This window comes from Benincasa hispida, chromosome 7 (assembly GCF_027475165.1).
Source record: "Benincasa hispida cultivar pf3 chromosome 7, pf3_genome.v1.1, whole genome shotgun sequence".
NCBI classification, from domain to species: domain Eukaryota; kingdom Viridiplantae; phylum Streptophyta; class Magnoliopsida; order Cucurbitales; family Cucurbitaceae; genus Benincasa; species Benincasa hispida.
In genome coordinates, this window is record NC_143484.1 from 21,229,747 (window position 1) to 21,246,498 (window position 16,752).

At 30.3% G+C, this 16,752-nt stretch overlaps 1 pseudogene; it reads left to right on the plus strand.

Annotated features, from left to right (window-relative positions):
• The first annotated feature begins 286 nt into the window (after positions 1 to 286).
• On the plus strand, positions 287 to 14,286 carry LOC120080984 (beta-glucosidase 46-like; annotated as a pseudogene).
• Positions 14,287 to 16,752: the final 2,466 nt, after the last annotated feature.

Below are 16,752 nucleotides of genomic sequence, written 5' to 3' on the forward strand. Positions count from 1 at the left end.
TGGCTCATATGTTAAAAGGCTAAGTATGTTCCAAATTCCTTTTTTTCCTCCTCGCAAGCTCGAGGAATTGTCCGTCCTATACATGGTGCAACATCTTTTGGGGTTGTGAGTTAGGCTGTTAGTGAAGGTTGTTGGAGGATCGAGGATGGTTGGTCTATTGACATCTATTATGACAAGTGGATTCCTAGAGAATCCACATTCGAGCTTCTCTCCTTACTTCGCCACCTTTGGATGTCTTCGGTGGATAGTCTTATTTGTGATGACTATTGGAATTAGGATCTGAATGATGAGTTCTTTTGCTCAGATGATGCAGACATTATTAAGATTATTCCCCTTTGCTCTTTGCTGCACCCGAATAGATTTTTTTTGGCAAAAGTGGGTACAAGTTGGTTCTGGCTTCAACCATGGGTGCTTCGTCCTCATCCAATTTGGTCATGAAAAATTTATGGAAATCTTTGTGGATCCAATTTGGATTTTCATGTGGCGTGCTTGTCTCCATTCTCTTTCGACGTATAAAGCTTTGGCTCACCGTTCAGTTATCACTAATGGGGTTTGTCCTTTATATCACCATGCTTCTGAATCAAGTATCCATGCTCTTTGGGAGTGCAAGAATAGTAAGGATCCTTTGGTATCCTAGTCATCTTCTTGCTAATACTCACTACACTTATGTTGTTTTTCTCTTTCGCAGAGTTTACGAAAGCTTGAGCCCTCTAGACATGGTGCAATTTTTCACTCATTGCTTCTGCAATCTAGCATAGACGCAACCAACTGGTCTTTGAGGACCACATCTCTCCTTTGTTTGATCCCATATGGTGAGCAGTGTCTTTGGTTGAAACTTTTGATCGACAGATTGATCGATTACCAATCAGGTGTCTCGAGCCCCTTTGATTAGTGTGGAGGACTGCCAACGGTCATCTCTTTTGATTGGCTCCTTTAAAGTGAATTTCGATGCATCGTCTTGAATTGAATGGTGAAGTACTTTGCTTTAATGAGTCTTGTGGAGCTTGTTTGAGCTATTGGCAAGTTTCATGGCACTTTCAGAGATCTTGAGGCTGCCATTTTCCTGCTTTCGGTTGATATTGATTCCAAAGTTCTTTAGAGCCTCTTGATTGGGATGCTAGATACACGAATGAGGTTTAGATCTTCAATGATGTTCTTTGAGATTTTCATCTTAATGGATCTATCCTCGGGTTTGTTGAATAAATCGTTATACTTCTGTTACTCACAATTTAGCTTTCCATGTACACAGATTTCGACATTCAGCTGTGTGGCTTGAAGATCATCCTCCATAACAGACTCTGCTCTTAATTATGATTCCCTATCTTAATTTTTTTTCCATTTGTTGTACTAAAAAAAAATGGATACACTAACTAAAGTTTAGGACTACAAATTGATATTTTTCTTAAAATATATAATTATAATATTCTCAAATAGCTTCACTTGCTATTTAAAAATGAGATGGTTGTATTTTTAAAAAGATATCAAAAAGTGGTTGTATACCATCATTTCTTTCATTACAATTTCCCTCATATATTTGTCTTAATCACTAGGCTTTCAATTATCGACTTAACGTGAATTGGTTTTGAAGAATTTTGTGTATTTTGAGAAGATTTGCTTTGAAGAATTTGAAAATAGAGTGAAGTATTGGATAACAATAAATGAGTTGAAGTTGATGACAATTGTGGGTTATATGAAGGGAAGTTATCCTCAGCCCATTGCTCACCACCATTTGGACAAAAGTGTTTAATGAGTAACTCTGATATCGAGCCTTTCGTTGTGGTGCACAACTAATGGCTTGCACTCATGCGAAGGCTATTTAGCCTTTACAGCACCCATTTTCAAGCAAGCTTATTCTTCTTCAATCCCATCGCACTACAAAATAGTAGAACAATTATAACAAATAAACTTTTGATCCTGAAGTTTTGATTAAGTTATATTTGGTTTATGAAATTTTAAACTCACGACAAATTTTACCTTGAGATTTGCTTTTAGTAGCACCTTCAATCCATCTGTTAGATTTTTCATTAATTCTTAACAAAATACTAACGTAAACGGATAACTTGACATAGCACCTATTATTTATTTTTTTAAAATCTTAATTTTTAAAAATAAAAAAATACTTCTATAATTTTCTCGAATACGAAAAAAAAAAACTTTTTCGAGCCTTCTTTTTCTCTTTCATCTTCCTCCTCATATCAATGCGAACGGTCGATGCTCGCTGATGGCAACCATAACTGTAATTTATGTTTTTTTAAAAAGGAAAAAAAAATTCGTCTTTCTTTTTTCTCCTTTTTCTTCTCTCTTTCATCTTCCTTTTCTATTTTTGACCTCCTTCCCGAGAAATTAAATAATGTAATTATTATTATAATAATAATAATAATAATGTCATTTATGAATATTCATGCAGTAGGACTATCAATTATGGAAAATTATGAAAAATAACAAGTTTCACTTTATAAAACTAATATGCTTTTTGAAAACTTATAAAAATAGTTTTTCTTGGTTCATCTCGGATGAATTGACCAACAAAAATTAGTAAAAAAATCAAAAAAAATTTCAACTTATTGATTGTTTTGGGCATTCTCGGTAAATCTCGTCTGATTACACCTTGAAATTTACTTTTTTTTTTTTTGTGATCTTCCCAAATCTTATGAGATTTTCAAATTTTCTCCAAACTCAGTTTTGTTTACTAAATATTATATCAAACTATTATGTAATTTTTCAAACCTTTAGCATAATTTATATTTTTACAATTTATAAATTTCCAAAATTCCAAATGTGTTTTCCACTGTCAAATTAGATTTTTCAAATTGACTCAACATTTTTAAATTTTGGGAAAGATCAGATTTTTCCAAAAATTGGGTAAGATTTGGAATATATATAGAGTTTCGGTGTTAATCCTACTCGAGAAAGCTCAAATATATGAATTTCGGTGTTAATTATGTCCGGGATTTCACCGACAAAACTCAAATATATAAAATCTCGATGTTGTTTTGTCAATAGCATCGAGATGCACATAATCTCGGTGTATAATTTGGCAAGATGTACCGAGAAAGTCCAAACAACCGATAAGTCGGAAAAAGTTGATTATTTAACTAAAATCTCATGGTCGATCTCATATGAGATGGACCAAGAAAAATGATTTTTATGAATTTTTAAAAAAATATTAATTTTGTAAGGTAAAAATTTAAACATACTATTTCCGACAATTTTTTCAACATAATTATACACAAAAACAATGGACAAAGACATAGCTTTCTATGTTGGCTGGTCAGATTTGTTTTGTTTTTTCTTTCTTTCTATAGTTTTTAGATTAAAGTATATTTTAAAAAACTAATGATTTTAAACCCTTTAATTAAAACTCGAGTAATACTTAACTACTTAAATGTATCCCAAGATGCACATATCTCTATTCTAGATCTCCTTTCATCACTACTTAACTACTTAAATGTGTCCCAAGTTAAATGTATCCCAAGACGCATCTAATCCCAATATTTGCTATTTTGTTTCGGATGATTTGATTATAATATTAATTTTAACTTTAATTTAAAGCAAATTATTTTTCAATTCTTTTATAAAATTTTTATTTAATTATTTTGATTGAGATGATTTGATTAATTTTTCTTAATTTCAATCTTTAATTTAAACTAAAATGTCATTATTTTTTTTAATTTCATGACAATCCTCTCTAAATTAATAAAAAAATAAAATTATTTTTACTTACATTATTTGATTAATCGCTTAATTTCTGCCTTAGTTAAAAATTTGGTCCCTCAAACTCTTTTATTTATTTTTTATTTGATAATCCCCTAATACCAAGTAGAGAAAATTTAAATTCAATTTTTAATTCAATTTGGTATTTGAATAAATTAACGAGAAAAAAATTAGGACTGAAATCAATTTATTTAATCTTAATTAAAGATTAGAGATAAAAAGATAAATTTGATTTTTTTAAAAAAAAAAATCTTCTTTTTAATGTGGATGCTAAAAAAATAAAGTAAATTTTTTATTTAATAATTTAAAATGTGAAATTACCTCATATATTTCTCTAATCCTTAACTAAAAATAGCAAAAGGGAAAATCAAATGTTACTCATAGTACCTTAGTATATATGTTTAACAAATGAGAATAATTTTTTATTTTGAAATTCTCAATTTTTCACAATTACATGAAGACTTTCAGGTAAGTTATTCTAAAAAAGTAAAAGTAAAAGTAAAAAAAAAAAAAAGAAAAAAAAATTCATATAAAGCAATAATTAAATAATAGATCAATGTTTTATATATTTTGTTAAAATATTTTCAATGTTTTATATATATTTTTTAAATATTTTGACAATCTTCTTCTAAGTAGATCTAATTACTAATCTATTAAAGTTAAAATTTAGAATTTTAAATGATTAATAATGATACTAAGAATTACCTTAAGAAAATTGTGGATTTTGGTATATTTAGCTAATTGAAAAACATATGCTTAAATATAGTATACATTAAATTTTCTAAATCTATAAATCAATGAACTCTTTAAAAATTTCATGAAATTAAAATAATTTTTTAAAAAGTATTTTGAACAAGTGAATAAATGAAACAGATATAGAGCCGTTCGTGACAATTCACCATTTTGACCTTCCAATTGAACTTGAAGAAAGATACGGAAGTTAGATGAGCTCTGAAATGCAGTAATCACTCTCTTTCTTTATCTATTCTTTCTTTTTTCTCTTTCTTGTTTGTGGACGTAACATAATTATTAATGTCGTTTGCCCCAAGTTTTGAAAATAATGAAGGATGATCCTTTGTCATTGTTAGAACACCTTAATAGTATGGTAGTTATTTATACTATCCCTCATGATTTTAGTCAGGTAAAATTAAGATTAAGGTCAAAGTCATCCATTGTAACCTTCAAGTTTATTAAGAATGCATGAATGAACAAAGATCATATATGAATAAGAGGATACTAAAGATGTGAAAATATGGTTAGAAAAAGTTTAAAAGAATTGATAGCTACTACCTATACCAATAAGATGCACCTTCTTTTTCAGTAGTTCAATCATAAGAATTTCAATGTTAAGTGTGTTTAACTTGAAGCAATTCTATGTATTCTATGTTGGGTAACATCTTGAAAATTTTTTAGAGAGGACAAAGCATCTTGAAATAATTTGTGTCAGTTGTATGTGTAGATAGACTTCACTCTAAGAAACAAGTTAAAAGTCTTAAGATAAGTAAGGACGATAATATTGTCGAGTCGTTCTAAGCCCTCATGAATAGTGCGTGAGGGGTAGTAAAGATAATTAATACGCTCTTACGGTAATTTTGACAATGGTTGAGGGCCATACACTTCATTATTTTCAAATTTTGAGGTAAACGTTTTTACGAATATGAGATTTGGGTTATCAATACAAAAATTCCAATACAAATGGTTTATTCTAGGGAAGATTTTTTGTATCTTGCAAAGATTTGTTTCGAAAAATTTGGAGACAGAGTGAAGTATTGGATAACAATAAATGAGATAAATGAAATGGCAAAAACGTCCTACTTCTATGGAATTTTCCCACCAAGCCGCTGCTCACCACCTTTGGAAAATGTTTAACTGGCAACTCTGATATTGAGCCTCTCATTGATGTGCACAACATGTTACTTGTCCATGCCAAGGCCGCTTATCTTTACCGCACTCATTTCCAAGTAAGTTTATTATATATTTTTCCCCTATTAAACTATGTTTACCTTAATCGAAATTGAAATGAGTTAGAATCGAAACAAAAATCAATCAAAATGGACCCGATCTTGTTGATGGTCTAAAATTTGAATTAAAAAGAAAAAATTAGTTGGGGAGTAGGGTATGAATTAAAATATATAATAATGAATAAGATACTTGTCTATTTTTTTTTTTTTTTTTAGTTTTTAACTAATTAAAATGTATTACTAAAATGATATGTCAATATAGATTTTAATCGGGGAGATTTTCAAAAATAGAAAAATAAGGAAAATTATTTACCAAATAGCAAAATTTAATTTCGGTAAATAATTTGACCTTTTTTTTTCTATCTTTGAAAATTGTTCTTATTGTTTTTATTTGATATTAATTCCTTTATTGCTAAGGATTTATTTAGTATTAAAAACAACCTAATTAAAATACAATTCCTCTATCAAGTAAAAGAAATAATATTTTCTGAGAATAACCAAACTTAGGGTTAAAAATATTTTTGGTCCGTGAATTTTCATGAATATAACAAATTTAGTTCATAAACTTTAGTTACTAACATCATAATAATTTCAATTTCGTAACAATTTAGTTCTTTAATTTTAATAAATAACGGTTTAGTCTTATACTTTACCATTTGTGACGATTTAGTCCTTATTGTGGAAAATATTAATACGATTTCCTGAAATTTCTTACACGTATAGATTAATAAAGTGATCGAAATTTATATTTATTTATAAACTATAAAGATTAAGCTATTACGTAATAAAAGTTGACAATTATTTTTTATGAAATTTTCACAATAGGGACTAAATCATTATTTATTTAAGTTCAAGAACTAAATTGTTATAAATTTGAAAGTACAAAGACTAAATCTTACTAACTAAAGTATATAAACTAGATTGTTACTTGGCCGAGTGTTCAATAGGATAGATAGAGTTTATGGTGCCCCTGATGGTCTAGTGATTTTTTTAAGTACAACATAGAGTGAGAGGATTTAAACTAATACACTTACATATCAATGGAACTATACTCACCTTAGTGTCTGGTGTTTGATTCTAATGTAACACACTATTTCTTTTAATTTCTTTTTAAAAAATTTTCTTTTAATTCTAATTTATATATTATTATAATTTAATTATTTCTTTTGATTTCACTTTTTAAGATTACTCTTTTAATTCTAATTTATATGTTATTATAATTTTCAATTTTATCCATGTGAAACATAACACATTTCTTTAATATCATTTTCGAATATGTTTATTTATATATTATTTATTTTTAGAACTTTTTAATACGCGCGCATGCGTATATATATATATACTATTTTATTTTTTATTTACACCTGTATTCATTTAAAAAAATTAATTCTATTTAAAATTTTTCTCACATACACATATATACACATACGAAATATAAAAATATTTTTGAAAAAACAATACCTTTCTGGTGTTTAGGTTAAGGTTTAGTTTCCATTAAGTCTTTAGGTTTAAACAAGTTATACTTTTAGTCTTTAAGTTATGAGTTTGAATTCTCAGAATGTGTTATGTAAGTTTCAAAATATTTCAATTTTACCCTTAAGATTTAAGTTTTGCATTTTTGTTCATAGACTTCATGATTTACACTTCTAACCTCGACAAACCTAATGTTTTAAAAATAAAAAATATCAACATAAATATAGTTCAATAATAATTGACATGCAAGTTTAGAGATCTAAATCTCGATATCTCACATTTTTGTTGTACTTAAGAAAGATTAAATATAACAGGTAATTAATCATCCCTAGTAAAAATCTCCCTGTCTTTTTTTAACCTACCAAAATCTAAAGAACAAACAAAAAAATCATAAAGACCCATTAATAACCTTAAAAAAAATCTCATCTATTAACAATTATTAAACTCGAGTTTCAATTTTATTTTTTTTAAATGTTAATTATTTGTAGGAAAAAGAAGGTGGATCCATAGGAATAGCAGCAGGTGGAAACATGTATGAACCACTAACAGATAACGAATTTGACAAACATGCTGCTGCCAGAGGCATGCTTTTCAACTTTGCATGGTTTGTTTTTCCTTCCTTATCCGAATACATTTGCTTATTATTATTTTTTTCCTAATCTTTGTCCGACAAATTATCAAAGTGGGTAATATCATAATTCATGGCTAACATTGTAATTTTAACCGTCATAACACTTTTGATGTACGATCACGTAGCTCTCGTTGTGTTTTTATCATATTTTTGTCGATGCAACTCCATTTTAACTAAATGACATTTTCATATGTTTTTTTTTTGTGTTTCTATGAACATGTGTGGTTATTTAGCAAAAATAAAATTGTATCAAAAGAGCTACGATCAAATTTATGATATTTAATGTTTTGGTAATATAAGGGTAAAATGATAATTTCACTGTTCAAAAAGGTTAAAAAAACATTTTTTTTTAATTTTAAAAAAAGAGGTAATTTAAATAGAAGTAGGTTGTAGGAAATTGTTAAAATTTGTTAACAAAAAAATTAATTCCATCGTTAAATTATTGTTTAATTACATAATTGCATATAGGTGGACATGTCATTAGTAGATAGATAAATTTCACCCACCATAAAGCCATATAGGATTTATTGGTTAGTTGGGGCATTGTTTGAGACACATGCTCTTATTTATAGATAACTAATTTTTTCGATTTTACTTATCTATTTTGTCAAGAATGATGATGTAATAATGGTTGGAAATTCATAGTTTCTGGGTGATATTTGGGCTGAAAAGCAAAAGTGACATGATGAAGAAAAAGCTATCGAGATAGGAAAATAATGACGATAAATGAGCAAGCTACCATGTTTAGAGGAAGAAATGAGCTTAAGGAAAAGGACAAATTTGGCCAAAGCCAAAATTTCCTTGTCGGCCATGGCTAAGGCCGAGGTGAAGCCCATTGTATCATGCAGCCAATGCCTGATATCAGCTCACATGGTCTTAGAGAATAGGGCTAATTTGGCACAAGCAAGTTCAACCCACTCAACTTTGGCTTCGACCAAGGCCGAACCCACCAAGTCAAACCTTTTTCATTGGATTTTACCTTAGAAGGAAAGATAACATTTGGAGATACATGAGAGATTTCTAAAGAGAGAAGGATTCGGTCACCCAAACCTATAAATAAGGAAGAAAGAAAGTAAATGAGGTAAGTTGTCCCTCTACTAAGAATTCCATATTGAAACAGATCTTCAAACTTTCTAACTTAAGCATCGGAGGGTGCTCTCGCCTACACCACACTAATGTGTAGTTCTTGTTAGCTTGCAAGTGATCTTCTTCCCTAAAACATATTAATTTACCATTGTTGCCACTTCAAGGTCAAACCATTTTACCTTTCAAAATTTTGACATAAATAGTTAATGAAATCCTCATTTTTTTAGTTTTTTAGAAAAAAATTCTAATATTCTATTAAAATATAGTTCAACCAACCCATTTTCAAAATATCAAGTGGATGAATAAAAATCTTTCGTCCTTCCATACTTCACAAGTAGCAGCTAGTTCAGAACTCCATTTACTAGCTTCACAGATAATTTCATTACCCTCACGAGCAAGATCACGTCCCTCATTACGAGCTTGTACACATGCTTCTAGAGCTACTCAGTTAGCTACGGCACCAGGTGCATTACTCCAAGGGTGCCTCAAAGTTCCTCCGTCGAATTGTAGTACATAATCATCTCCAAAAATCTCAGTTAGAGCAGGCATATGTCAAACGTGAATACTACCGGAAGCCACTGATAGAACACCTGGTAAACAAACCCAATCTTGAGTGAAATAAATACCGCGGCTTCGGTCTTTTTCAATAAAATCATCACGTAGTAAATCAACAAAGCCTAAAGTGATTTCTCTTTCCCCTTCAAGTTTACCTACTATGGTACTAGCGTGAATATGGTCTCCACCAGACATACGTAACACTTTAGCTAGTACATGGAAGTGCATACCATGATTCTTCTGTCTATCAATAACCCATTTGTGGGGAAGGAAAAAAAATATTCTACACCAAGTTTGTTGCCAAATTTACTAAGGATGAGTAGAAGTATGGAAAAAATCAACTGATGTGGAGATGACCTCGATCAAGATCATCACCCACAGGGCATACGAGAAAAAATGACTCATTTGCATTAGCAACATGAGGATTGACAGGAGAAGATGATCAAAGCCTTGGAAAAGGGAATGGGTGAATCAGATCCCCACAAGGCTTGCAAGTAGAAGAATATATTGATTCTACTGCCTTTGTTTGTCATAGTTAATAGGCTTAAAGATAAGAATTTTTTTAGATCACTAGGAAAAAGGAAAACCAAATCATATGTAGAGTTGATTACCAGGGCGCAAAAGTATATGAGTACTAAGAGCTATTTGAAAGAGAGGATAGACGAGACAAGAAGGAGATCATCTCAGCCTTGGATAGGAAGAAGCCGACCGAGATATTGCAACACGAAATAAAGAGACGCAAAATGAAGAACCAGGACCAACCACGGTTCAGTAACACATCAAGGTTCAAAAAAGGCACACCAACTATTCTTCGAGTAGAGCATATTCTTATGGCATTAAGTTAAAAGACAAGATTGAAACCTTAATTTTTAATGGATTCTTGAGGGAGTTCGTCAAAGAAACTAGAGAAAAATGGCCAAGGCTAAGGCTGCAAATAGGAGGGTTAAGTTTGAACAAAGACGATAAACCAAGGAAGAATGTTGCCAAACACTCAGGGAGGTTAGAATAATCCTTAGCAGACTAGTTAGAGGTGGGTCAGGTAGATAACAAAAGGTGATGGCCCACGAAGTAGAGTAAGAACTGAGAGGCTTCTAGGTACACTCACTGTGGATGAAACGTTCAAGCCCGAGCCTAGAAGATCAACACCAAAGTTGATTCTACTCAAAGGAAAGATGAGGCCAACCCTGCTTAAAAGAATATTGAGGCTAACCCTCTAAAATAAGATAGGAAAAAGAGAGGAAAATGGTTATCAAAATTTAAATTTGAAATTCAAAATTCTGAAAATCGAGATCAAGTCTTCCACCAGGTTGTTTAAACAAGCGCATGGATTTGAGTGTTGTAGCAAGCATACAACATTTCTAGTGCATCACTACTCAGCCTTGGGCTCGAGTTCGAGCGCTGGCATAAACTTCTCTCCTTTCAAACTTCATCAAAGGACAAAGGGTTAAGGCCGTCAGCATGTGAAATCACTGATACAAAATTGAACACAATACTCAACCTTGAATCGAAGCCAACCACCCCTAAATGATCAAATCAAGTGATGGATGAACAATATTGTTGCAGTTAGAAATAGGAATATAGTATGAAAAGACAAAGTACTGCTTGGTCTAGGTTCCAAGGCCAAGACTATCATTAAACTACCACTCTCACACTACATGAGATGATGGAGAATTAAATTTTCTTTCTTTAACAAGTCAATTAGGATTTCAAAAGACGTCATATCAACCTCGACTTGAAACTGACCATCCATGGAATGACATGTGGCGGGTCAACCCCAAATAGAAATTTGTGCTAAGTAAAGAAGCACAATATGCAAAGGTTATAGAAAATGAAGGGAGAGAGATATTTTTTTCAACGAGAGGAAGTGAAGCTACATGATCACCACTTTTAAACAAAGCAACTCTTGCAAAAACAAGCTACATGACACCGGGGTGTAACCCAAAGTGATGACGCACCTAGGAAAAATGATGGGTGTAGTAACCATAACTCCTCTTATAGGGCAGGGAAGGATACTAAGAAGTTGCTTAAGCCTTAATAGATTTGATTAGATAGTATTCTAGGTACGTTGAATCAAAAGAGCAATGTTATGTTGCCTGAGTCTATCCATGGAATGAGTCTGACATGATTTGGTGCATAACTTGATTACGAAGTGAAGAAGCACATTGGAAAATTGATTGGACCTCAAAAGAATTTGGCTCAATAGGCTTAATACCCCTAAAGTTTGAGATAAGTCTCACGATGAGGTAGCGTGGCGATAAAAGAGGAGATTATACTCCCAAATTGATTTCTTAGGAGCAAAACCTATGCATAGCTAAATCACAAATCCCAACTTGGGAGTGGGGGATAATGTTATGGATAATTTTTGGGCTAAAAGGCAATATCGACATAATGAAGAAGAAGAAGCTACCATGCTTGAAAAATAACGATAAATGGGTAAGGTATCATGCCTAGAGGATGAAATTGGTCTGGTCAGCCTCGACCTATCATGCATCCCATGTATGATATAAGCTCACATGGGCCTAGAGAATAGGGTTAACTTAGCCCAAACCCAGTTCGACCTACTTGCCTCAACCTCGACCAAGACTAAGCCCACTCAGTTAAACCTTTTTCGTAAAATGTTGGCTCGAGAAAAAAAGTTAACATCTAAAGATCTAGAAGAGAATCCTAAGGAGAGAAGGATTTGCTCGCCCAAACCTATAAATAAGGAAGGAAAGAAATAGAGAAGGTAAGTTGTCTCTATACTAGGATTCCATACTGAAATGAATTTTTAGACTTCCTAACTTAAGTATTGATGTGTTCGTGGCCTACATCACATCGATATGCAATCTTGTTAACTTGCAAGTAATCTTCTTCCTCAAACTTTGAAGTCATACCACTTTACCTATCAAACTTGGTGTTGAGAATTATAAAATCGTCCCATATGAAGTCGAGGCAAGGAGGGTATTTTGTGATGCGATCTCAAAGTCTTATAAAAAGAACACTTTGTGATTTTCCATTGGTTAATTCACTCAAAAGCTATTTCTTATCACTTCTTTGTTTTACAGAAATAAAGCAAATGTTGAAAAATACAAGTTTAATCATCTTGCATGGGTAGGTATGACACTAGCCTCTTTTCGTTTATTCAATAAAATGTCTGATTTTCTTTTAATAAATAAAAAAAATTAATTTTTCTTCTAAACATGAATAGGGTATATGATCCTCTTGTATAAGGAGATTATCCTAAGGAAATGAGAGAAATTTTAGGAGACCAACTTTCAAGATTCTCAAACGTTGAGAAAAATCTTATAAGAGGAAGTTTGGATTACATTGGCATCAACCACTACTTCATTTTGTATACAAAAAATTGTCTCCATTCCACTTGCTCCTCCGAAGCATCATATCATCCTATACAAGGACTTCTTGAAGCCTCACCATATCAAAATGAGATTTCTATGAAAGAATCTGTATGTTCTTTCTCCTCTATCCCTATCTTTTATTTTTGTTTAAAAATTATTGAAGATCTTATGCCTTAACTAATTTAATCATATAACTTGTCATGTTAAAATCAGAGTTAAAAATTAATAAAGAAATTTGAAAGGTCGTTTTCAATTATATTGTTGATATGACTTTTTGAAAAATATTATATTATTGATTAAACATACATATATACAACTAATACTTCATGTCCTAAAGGGTGATAGCATTAACTTATTATTGCACAAGACTCTTTAAAGAACAATAGAGGCCAAGGACGTTCAAAATAGTTTAAATAAGAGAGGAAATAGTTTTTGAAAATTTTGCATAAACAAATTATTGGAAAATTGTGAATTATTTGAAAAACAAAAAAATAACCTTCTAATCTTTTTTATATCATATATGATAATTAAGTGATAATTAAAATTTTCAAATAATAAAAATTAATTCAAGAAATAAGTTAGCTCTTCTATATTAACCTATGAGTATATATGTGTCGGAATTATTTTCATAATATTATTCATAGTATGTGGGTAACAAATAAAAGGACAATCAATTTTGAGTTTATTTAATGAGCATATCAAGTGAATTTGATGATTGGCTCATAACTTCTCATATAGAGGTGTGACATGCTAAGCAGAAAACAATTCATTGATCGTGAGGATTAAGAGAATCCTATGGTCAATATTATTAAAATATGGTCTCCAAAACACTCTCTTTAGCCTCTATTTCCCATTTGACAGTGAAGGTCTAATCAATCAAATCGGATTAGCTTATCTATGGTTCCAAGTAACTTTAATATCTTTATAGATTTTAGTTTTCTTCCATGCTTAGATCTTTTATCTCAATTGTTCTCTATGGTAATCGTAGAATAATTGAGAGCTTATATTTTCTTATTATTTAACGTATGTATATTCTAAGGTTACTTTTTTTTTTTAATGGTAGGTGAAGTAGTATCAATGCGCTTTATTGTTCCAAGAGGCTTGGAGGAAATCATTAACTATGCATCCTGACAAACCCATCTTTATCACAGAAAATGGTAAGCTAACACAAAAATATGATTGTATTCATAATTATATTAGCGTGTCACAACAAATTAAATGGTCATGACTTGTATGTGAAAAATACTTGTTTTCAATGTGTTCTCAAGGACAGCCATTTTTTAAATACTTTTTAAATTTATAATTAAATACTATGAAGAATTTGAAATTTCATTTTAATTAACATAGCTACTTTTAAGATATTGAAAAGTGCTTTTTTTTTTTTTTTTTTTTATTATTTTTGCTTTTTTGCTTTTCAGGTTGTTCTCCACCACATAGAGATGGTAACGCACTTGACGACACTTTAAAGGATACAAATCGTGTCAATTACCACAAGAATTACCTTGCTTCCTTGGCCAAAGTAATGAGGTAAATAAATAGTCCATTTATTGCTTTCTCTATAGATATCTCAGCTTTCTCATTTTTAATCCAAAGTTTAGGTATCCTTTATTTTAGAAAAACTATTGTTACGTAGCCGACAATTAAAGAATAAAAAAAAAAGATAAAAAGAATCACACATAGTGTTGTATTAGCTACGTCCACGAAGTAAGAGGAAAACAGTATTATTAAAGAGAATGTTTTCTAAATACACCAAACAGCACCTTTAGGATTAGAAAGTTTATATAATGCACTACTATAAATTCTAGGATCACAATCATAAATAACTACAAGTAAAAAACTATGTTAAATATGAATTCCAATAATTATCTTTAATAATTTTGAATGATTATCTCATATTTTTAATGGAAAAAGTTCATCAGAATTTTTTAACCCTTAACTCAATCATTTGAGTTAAAATTTTTTCAATCCAAACAACGATATTATTAAATAATAAATTCAACAAAGATTAGTTTGGTTTTCATCATTTATTCAAAATTTTATTTTGAAAAAAAGTAAAATGTTAATAGGTAAACCTTTTTAATTATTCTTATCAAATACCATTCAATTTATATGATGAAAAGCAAAAAATTAAACAAAATTATTTTTAATAGTTATCGAATAATAAATAATAATAAATTATGAAATCAAATAAAATTATAATAAATATATGTATATATATAATTATATCATAGGTAAAACGAATACTTTTTAAAATAAATAGAAAAATTTGTTTTAGTTCGAGCCATAAAATTTTGACTTATTTGAACTCAATCAAATCTATCCCAACCCGTATGAATTGAATTGAGTTGATTAGGTTTTTCTGATTATCAAGCTTTTTGAAAATTCATCATTTTCATTTATAATCTTTATTGTTTGGCCAACTAACTTAAATTCATATTCGTAATGATACAATAGTCTCTGTTCCTAACAAATTATGTTCATATATCTTAAATCTTTTCTATATATTAAATAACATAATTAATGTTTGGTGTAAGATCTATACCTTAGGTTAGATTATTTATTTGAGACACCTTATGTTAGATTTATTTATAAATATAGTAAAATATTACTGTCTATCATAAATAGATAGTGACGTTTTTCTATATTTAAAAATATTTCTAGTAGTTAAGTACGTATGGCGAATGATGCGTCTGGAATGTAAGAGAAGGAAAATTTTCAAAGTATTATGACTATATGCATACAGGTTGTAACATGGTCGACATGTAGAGAGTTGAAGAAGTCTATTAATGGTAAGCCAGAAAAGGGCAAGAAAATATATTAAATATGGAACGTTGGGTTCATGGGTGAAGTAGGAACAAGTTAACACCTAAGGAGAGTAGAGAGTTCCATGCATTGGAACTAAGAGGTGCCATATGGCTAGCCTGATTGAATGATGTGGCCAGAGATCCAAGATGGGGGGTGTTATGGCTAAGTATAACAAGTGGTATGTAGGGTTTATGTTGTTGGCTTTTTGGCCCTTAATCTCAAATTAATTAATTTTAATTAATTAATTAATCAATGTTTTGATGATAACAAACTCAATTTTTAATTACTGAAAATCTTAGTGTTTTAATATATCCATAGCATAGAGCTCAGAACAACGATTCCAACACCACTTGAATCACTCAAATCGGAGCTAAAACGAAGACGATATGACCGAAACAAGTCTATAGAGAAAATATCGTGGTGGATGACGTGGCATAACCAGACCATTTACATGTAGACATGTGGCAGCATATTGGTTGAATGGTGGATCATTAAGAGATTAAGATATGATGAACTTTTGATTTTTGGATTGATTTAAAATAAAAAAATTGAAATTAAAAAGAAATTTAAAAGAAAAATAAATTTAATATTATTTTATGTTTGTGTTTAACTGTTAGTTTTTTACACATGGTATTTTTTTTTTTGGATTAATTTTAAAAAGAAAATGAATTTCAAAAGAAAAGAAATTTAATATTATATTTTGTTTGTATTTAACGACTAGTTTAGTTTAAAATCTCCATCATTGATTTTTCTTTTCCAAAATCCAATGGTCCAAATTAATTGTGGTTTCTAAAAAAAATTTTCCATCTCTATATAAACCATCTTCCTCTCCAAATTTTAAACTAACAAATTTTACATTTCATAATTCTCCAAAACTCAAAAGTTTTATTGTTACTTTCTCTAAGTTCTCAATTTTTTTTTTCATCTTATTCTTGAGAGAGTGTTATTATATTGTAAGGATAAACTTGTTGAGTGCTTAATCTTGTAAACCACTCTAGTGAGAGTTGTATTGTATTCTTCAAAAATTCCAACATTTGTAACGGTTTGATCCTAAACCGTGAAAAGGATCAGGTTTGCTCTTGAACCCGTAAAAGGAGCGGTAGTATAACGGTTGGACTCTAATCCGTGGAAAGAGTCAGGAAGATTTTATTCAAATTCCCAAGAGGCGCTTGGGGAGTGGAGTAGGTCGAGT